Source organism: Salvelinus alpinus, chromosome 36 (genome assembly GCF_045679555.1).
Source record: "Salvelinus alpinus chromosome 36, SLU_Salpinus.1, whole genome shotgun sequence".
In the NCBI taxonomy this organism is placed as follows: domain Eukaryota; kingdom Metazoa; phylum Chordata; class Actinopteri; order Salmoniformes; family Salmonidae; genus Salvelinus; species Salvelinus alpinus.
The window spans coordinates 20,438,866-20,446,842 of record NC_092121.1 but is presented as its reverse complement, the minus strand read 5'-3'; the positions used below and the strand labels follow the sequence as shown (position 1 = coordinate 20,446,842).

At 43.8% G+C, this 7,977-nt stretch overlaps 1 long non-coding RNA gene across 1 annotated transcript; it reads left to right on the top strand.

The window, feature by feature from the left end:
* The first annotated feature begins 4,074 nt into the window (after positions 1-4,074).
* On the top strand, positions 4,075-7,698 carry LOC139564776 (uncharacterized). Its single transcript, XR_011672827.1, has 2 exons — positions 4,075-4,281; positions 7,442-7,698. It is a non-coding gene; the product is annotated as an uncharacterized lncRNA (long non-coding RNA).
* The last annotated feature ends 279 nt before the right edge of the window (positions 7,699-7,977 follow it).

Here is a 7,977-nt window from a genome sequence, read left to right as displayed (position 1 = left end):
TGTTTTCTACACACCTGGTTTCAATTCCCCAATTACATGTTCATTATTTAACCCTCTGTTTTCCCCATGGTTTTTGTGCATGTTTGTTTTATGTATTTCGGTCCTATTGTGTGGGCTTGGTATTACTACATGTATATGGTAATTTTGAGTAAAGTTACTTTTATTACTCATCTCTGCTGTTCTGCGCCTGACTCCTCTGCACCAGCTACACCCAGATATTTTACAGGGGGGGTTAAGGCATCACAGCTATTTTGTTCTGGACACACGCAGCTAGTCATGTATTCAGCATATCAAACAGTGGAATGATCAAAGTGTCTTAGTGTATGTGAGAGTGCATGGGAACTAAGCCAGGAGACCATCATTTAAACCTCTCATCCTCTGTATGAGTGTCCTGGGATCCTTAACAACCACTGAGACCAAGACCTCCACTGGATGTCTTCTTCTTATCTGTTAAATGGACAGCACCAGGGGGGGGGGGGGAGTTGAAAGAAAAAGCAAACGAGGGAAGGAGGAAAGGAGAAGTGTTAACACAGAATATCTTAGTGATGAGTATTGACAGCCAGGCACAGAGAGGGACTAATCTGATTGGTTGGTGGCCTGGTATTGAATAGCCATCAGTGATAACCTGATCTCCTCTCTCTTCCTCCCTGCTTCCTTCCCTTCCACAATGTGATCTGAGCTCAGGCTCTCATTGAACTCTGCAGGCACTGCACTTCCTCAGCTCCATTCTATTGAATAATATTTACAAATTAATTATTACATTTAATAGGATAATCAAAGTGTGTGCCTGATCCAATGAAATAAACCATATAAATAAATAATACACCAATTGTGAAATGGCAATCCCAAGAATGCTTACTCATGAATCCAAAAACATCCAAACACAAATGTAGGCCTACATTATGTTGATGTGTGTGCTTCAATATGTATTTAGTTTGTTTGTGTGTAATTTTACTAGCCACCCAGGGCGGATGTGGACAGATAAATGTGTGCGTGTGTCTGTCTGTGTTGTGCATATGCTTATTTGCACGGGTCAGTCTGACCATATTGTTTGCCTCATTGGCAGTGATCAAGGCCTTTAACCTTGTTCAGTCAAGCAGCACACATGGCTTCAAGCTAATGTCCTGGAAATCCCCAACAAGCAAACAAGGAGAAAATAAATGTTCTGTGTGTGTGTGTGTGCGTTTGCATGGGTGTGTGTGTGTTTGTGTGCGTGTGCATGTGTTTGCGGGTGTTTGTACAGTACGTGCCATGCAAGCGTGTATACAGGATGTGTTTGTGGCAGTGTGTGTGGCATGCTTATGTCTCTATGTTTTTGCAAATGGATGCTAGAATTTGCACTTGAACTCTTTCCCCTTTCTCCTCCTCCTTTCTCCTCCTCCTTTCTCCTCCTCCTTTCTCCTCCTCTCTCTAACTTGCTGTATTTTCATCATCTCTCTCTCCAATCAGCAGCCCAATAAACCTCGTCATAGACAACCTTAGATGCTGCATCCCTACAGGCTCTACTGCATCCCTACTGCTCTTTGTGTCCCTTATCATTCCAGCCACAAAGCAATAGCCTTGCTGTTATATCATCACAGTGTCCACTCTATACAAACCCCATCCGTATCAGAATTGTTTACAGGTGAAAAAGACAGTCCAACAACAATCACAGAAATATCCAGACATGCCATTTCATAACAGGAAGGAATTCATATTAAGTTAGGTAATTTGTAAGAGCACTCTATCTGTGGCCACAGCTCTTGAGGCAACAGGGCAAGTTTTTCCATCCCACTGCATCTTCATCCAGTAATACATGATGAGAAGTAGAGTTTATTAACATGTCTGAAGGTTCAATAGAGCTCAGATAGAGGTAAACCCAGTCCTCATCGGCTAGGAGAGGGTCTTCTCATAGCCTTCTTCTCAGTGGATTTGTAGCATCAACCCTGTCATAAGTTGTTAATGTACAGTATGTAGCAGAGCAATGTTTGAGGTTCATGATTTAGCAGGTACCAGTCCCTGAGAAACAGACGCAGATTCAAAATGAACTGGAACTCAGTTTCACTGGTGCCCAATTATTAGCCTTAATTGTTTCCTGCAACTTTATACTTGAGGTTTCCCTCGACCTGGGATTTGCAGGTGGGGGCAGGAGGGGTTGGGGAAGGTTCAGTTCTTGAAAAGCTAGATAGTAAAAGTAAAATAGAATTTTCTTGGGCACATACACATGGTTAGCAGATGTTATTGCGAGTGTAGCGAAATTCTTGTGCTTCTAGTTCCGACAGTGCAGCAATATCTAACAAGTAATCTAAGAATTCCACAACAGCTACCTAATACGCACAAATCTAAGTAAAGGAATGGAATAAGAATATTTAAATATACGGATGAGCAATGACAGAGCGGCATAGACAAGATCCAATAGATTGTATAAAATACAGTATATACAGTTGAAGTCGGAAGTTTACATACACCTTAACCAAATACATTTAAACTCAGTTTTTCACAATTCCTGACATTTAATCCAGTAACAAATCAAATCAAGTTTATTTTACTTCGTACATCAGCTAATATCTCGAAGTGCTGTACAGAAACCCAGCCTAAAACCCCAAACAGCAAGCAATGCAGGTGTAGAAGCACGGCGGCTAGGAAAAACAATTCCCCGTCTTAGGTCAGTTAGGATCACCACTTTATTTAAAAAATGTGAAATGTCAGAATAATAGTAGAGAGAATGATTTATTTCAGCTTTTATTTCTTTCATCACATTCCCAGTGGGTCAGAAGTTTACATACACTCAATTAGTATTTGGTAGCATTGCCTTTAAATTATTTAACTTGGGTCAAACGTTTTGGGTAGCCTTCCACAAGCTTCCCACAATAAGTTGGGTGAATTTTGGCCCATTCCTCCTGACAGAACTGGTGTAACTGAGTCAGGTTTGTAGGCCTCCTTGCTCGCACACGCTTTTTCAGTTCTGCCCACAAATTTTCTATGGGATTGAGGTCAGGGCTTGGTGATGGCCACTCCAAAACCTTGACTTTGTTGTCCTTAAGCCATTTTGCCACAACTTTGGAAGTACGCTTGGGGTCATTGTCCATTTGGAAGACCCATTTGCGACCAAGCTTTAACTTCGTGACTGATGTCTTGAGATGTTGCTTCAATATATCCACATAATTTTTCCTCCGCATGATGCCATATATTTTGTGAAGTGCACCAGTCCCTCCTGCAGCAAAGCACCCCCTCAACATGATGCTGCTACCCCCGTGCTTCATTGTTGGGATGGTGTTCTTCGGCTTGCAAGCCTCCCCCTTTTTCCTCCAAACATAACGATGGTCATTATGGCCAAATAGTTATATTTTTGTTTCATCAGACCAGAGGACATTTCCCCAAAAAGTACGATCTTTGTCCCCCACGTGCAGTTGCAAACTGTAGTCTGGCTTTTTTATGGCGGTTTTGGAGCAGTGCCTTCTTCCTTGCTGAGCGTCCTTTCAAGGTTATGTCGATATAGGACTTGTTTGACTGTGGATATAGATACTTTTGTACCTGTTTCCTCCAGCATATTCACACGGTCCTTTGCTGTTGTTCTGGGATTGATTTGCACTTTTGGCACCAAAGTACGTTCATCTCTAGGAGACAGAACTCGTCTCCTTCCTGAGCGGTATGACGGCTGCGTTGTCCAATGGTGTTTATACTTGCGTACTATTGTTTGTACAGATGAACGTGGTACCTTCAGGCGTTTGGAAATTGCTCTCAAGGATGAACCAGACTTGTGGAGGTCTACAAATGTTTTTCTGATGTCTTGGCTGATTTCTTTAGATTTCCCCATGACGTCAAACAAAGAGGCACTGAGTTTGAAGGTAGGCCTTGAAATACATCCACAGGTACATCTCCAATTGACTCAAATGATGTCACGCCCTGACCTTAGAGAGCCTTTTTATTTCTCTATTTGGTTAGGTCAGGGTGTGATTTGGGTGGGCATTCTAGTTTTCTATTTCTTTGTTGGTTCCCAATCATGTATGCCTCTGTATGGTTCCCAATCAGAGGCAGCTGTCTATCGTTGTCTCTGATTGGGAATCATACTTAGGCAGCCTGTTTTCCACTCTAGTTTGTGGGATCTTGTTTTTGCACAGTAGCTGTTTAGCCCTACAGAACTTTACGTTTGTTTATATTTGTTTTTTTTGTCGGTGTTTCAGTATTAAATATCATGAACACTTTCCACGCTGCGCTTTGGTCTCATTCATTCAACGACGGTCTTTGGTGATTTATTTTGATTTTCCCATGACGTCAAGCAAAGAGGCACTGAGTTTGAAGGTAGGCCTTGAAATTCATCCACAGGTACACCTCCAATTGACTCAAATTATGTCAATTAGCCTATCAGAAGCTTCTAAAGCCATGACATCATTTTCTGGAATTTTCCAAGCTGTTTAAAGGCACAGTCAACCTAGTGTATGTAAACTTCTGACCCACTGGAATTGTGATACAGTGAAATAATCTGTCTGTAAACAATTGTTGGAAAGATTACTTGTGTCATGCACAAAGTAGATGTCCTAACCGACTTGGCAAAACTATAGTTTGTTCACAAGAAATTTGTGGAGTAGTTGAAAAACGAGTTTTAATGACTCCAACCTAAGTGTATGTAAACTTCCCGACTTCAACTGTACATATGAGATGAGTAATGCAAGATATGTAAACATTATTAAAGTGGCATTATTAAAGTGACTAGTGATCCATTTATTAAAGTGGCCAATGATTTCAAGTCTGTATGTAGGCAGCAGCATCTCTGTGTTAGTGATGGCTGTTGAACAGTCTTATGGCCTTGAGACAGAAGCTGTTTTTCAGTCTCTCTGTCTCAGCTTTGATGCACCTGTACTGACCTTGCCTTCTGGATGGTAGCGGGGTGAACAGGCAGTGGCTCGAGTGGTTGTTGTCCTTGATGATCTTTTTGGCCTTCCTGTGACATCAAGTGCTGTAGGTGTCCTGGAGGGCAGGAAGTTTGGCTCCGGTGATGTGTTGTGCAGACTGCACCACCCTCTGGAGAGCCCTGCGGTTGTGGGCGGTGCAGTTGCCGTACCAGGCGGTGATACAGCCCGACAGGATGCTCTCAATTGTGCATCTGTAATAGTTTGTGAAGGTTTTAGATGACAAGACACATTTCTTCAGCCTCCTGAGGTTGAAGAGGTGCTGTCGCGCCTTCTTCACCACTCTGTCTGTGTGGGTGGACCATTTCAGTTTGTCCGTGATGTGTATGCCAAGGAACTTAAAACGTTCCATCTTCTCCACTGCTGTCCCGTGGATGTGGATAGGGGGGTGCTCCCTCTGCTGTTTCCTGAAGTCCACGATCATCTCCTTTGTTTTGTTGACGTTGAGTGAGAGGCTGTTATCCTGACACCACACTCCGAGTGCCCTCACTTCCTCCCTGTAGGCTGTCTCGTTGTTGGTAATCAAGCCTACTACTGTTGTGTCGTCTGCAAACTTGATGATTGAGTTGGAGGCGTGCATGGCCACGCAGTCATGGGTGAACAGGGAGTACTGGAGGGGGCTGAGAATGCTCAAGCTTAATGATGAGCTTGGAGGATACTATGGTGTTGAATGCTGAACTATAGTCAATGAACAGCATTCTTACATAGGTATTCCCCTTGTCCAGATGGGATAGGGCAGTGAGCAGTGTGATGGCGATTGCATCATCTGTGGACCTATTGGGGTGGTAAGCAAATTGCAGTGGGTCAAGGGTGACAGGTAAGGTGGAGGTGTTATGATCCTTGACTAGTCTCTCAAAGCACTTCATTATGACAGAAGTGAGTGCTGCTGGGCGATAGTCATTTAGTTCAGTTACCTTTGCATTCTTGGGTAAGCCAAGCGGTCTCTGTTTCAGGCCAGGTGCCAACCAATCACAGCTGATTTATTGCCAACACACAACCCCCCACCCCACCCCACCACCACCCCACTTAAGTGGACCTGATGGACTTTCCCTGGACCAGCAAATTGAGTCCCACAGGGATAATTTTATGGATGATAATAATTTTAGGAACTGTGCCTGACCACAAGCCTTATCCTGTTCCCCCAATAGAATCCTTCTGAATCCTTCTGGGTCCCATGGCATATTTTGAAAGCTTCACTATTGTTTGTTATTATATCGATCTAAATTAATTTTTTGTAGATAAACATAATGACAGTTGTCTCCAGCAGCTTTTTAATACCAGCTTGTTTTTATTCATATGAAATCAGAGAGCATATGGCCCTATGCATATTAAGATGCACTCTTTATGGGGTATAGAAGTTCAGGCCTCCCCCTGATCTACAGTGTACCACCTCAGACAGACATCGACCCTTTGGGGGGTCATGACATTGGAGCATGGAGAGGGGAAGGGAAGGATGGCTGATTATTTTTCACAAAGTCTAAATCATCCCTCTCTCTCCCTCCCTCCATGCCTGCTTCTCTCCCTACCCCCTTTTCCCATCCTCTCCCTCCACCTGGAAAAATAGCAGGCGGTAAAACGTGATCCCGTGTGTGTGTGTGTGTGGGGGGGGGGGGGGGGTCGCTGGGCTGGTCGCTGGGCTGTCCTACTAATGGAGATGAATGTGGGCTCAGGACTGTCTCCTGGGCCAAACGGCCACTGCACCGCCATCACGCTGAGAGATCCATTTCTCTCCAGCTTCCGTCCAAGCTGCAAATCTTTTTTAATGAGTGGGGAGGGCTGAGACTCACAACTGGAGCTGTAAGATTGGGGGGGGGGGAATAGAGAGAGGAAGAGAAGAATAGTGACTGGAGGACTATCCTATGCTGAGTCGCTAGAACACGCTAACATCTGCTTTACAGGGATGGAGTATTTTCAACCTAACTTCCGTTTCCCCTGAATATCGGAAGTGGGAACTTCGCTCAGACGTCTTTCTATGCCTGCTACGTTAGGCTATTGGAGGCTAAAGGAGGATGGATGATAAAGCAAGAGAGCGAGAAAGAGAGGGAGGAGTGAATAAAAGGGGGATTGATATTCATGAGGGAATAATGCAGTGAGATGCAGAGAGAGACTGACAGAGATAAAGAGATCATGATTGCAAACAAGTCACCTCTTTGGCTCACTGTGGGAGGAAGCCTTGCAAACACCAAATCTGCTCATCACCACTTTCCCTTCCTCCTCCCTTTTACACTCTTAGAAAAAAAAGGTGCTATCTAGAACCTAAAAGGGTTCTCCGGCTGTCCCATTTACATTTACATTTAAGTCATTTAGCAGACGCTCTTATCCAGAGCGACTTACAAGTTGGTTCCCCATAGGTGAACCTTTCCACAGAGGGTTCTATATGGAACCCAAAAGGGTTCTCCTTTGGGGACAGCTGAAGAACCCTTTTGGAACCCTTTTTCCTAAGAGTGGAGTTTACATCTGTTGTTTGAGAGCCATGGTTCATATTACAACATATTAAAACATCCCATATCCTCTCTGTTTACCATTTTGTACTTACTCTCCTTTCTCTCCAGTCCAGGCTATGCTGGGATGGCAGTCACAACCCTCTCTCCCATTGGCCAGTAAGGTGGGCGGTGGGGAGATGCACTCTGAACACACCAGGTGGGACCCTCCTCACTCTCTCCAAGCACTCTGGGGATCGCTGCATAATGCATGCTCCCAGAATGGAACTTCTAGTCTGAGTAGGGAAAAACACACCAGGCCAGGGAAGAGACTGGATGCCGAGGCTATGTGTCAAAAATAAAACAAGTGCATTTATGCCCCAAGAGCCTCACTTTGTGGCTGTGGGATTTCTTTACTCTAAAATAACCCAGTGTTGCTATTAACAAAGGTGAATATTGGATGTTGAGAGTTAAACTAGAGGTTGACAAAAAAAACAGTATTGAGAGGAAAGTACAATTGTCTGGCTGGTTTTTGGCCTACGTTTCAGCAATTCTACAATGTCTGAGTATCAATATTTTTTACAGTACCGCCTATCTGGTGTATGTGATAACAAACCATATATTTTTTCATCAATCTGTCAACGTTGTAACCTTGTTCAGAGGGTCAA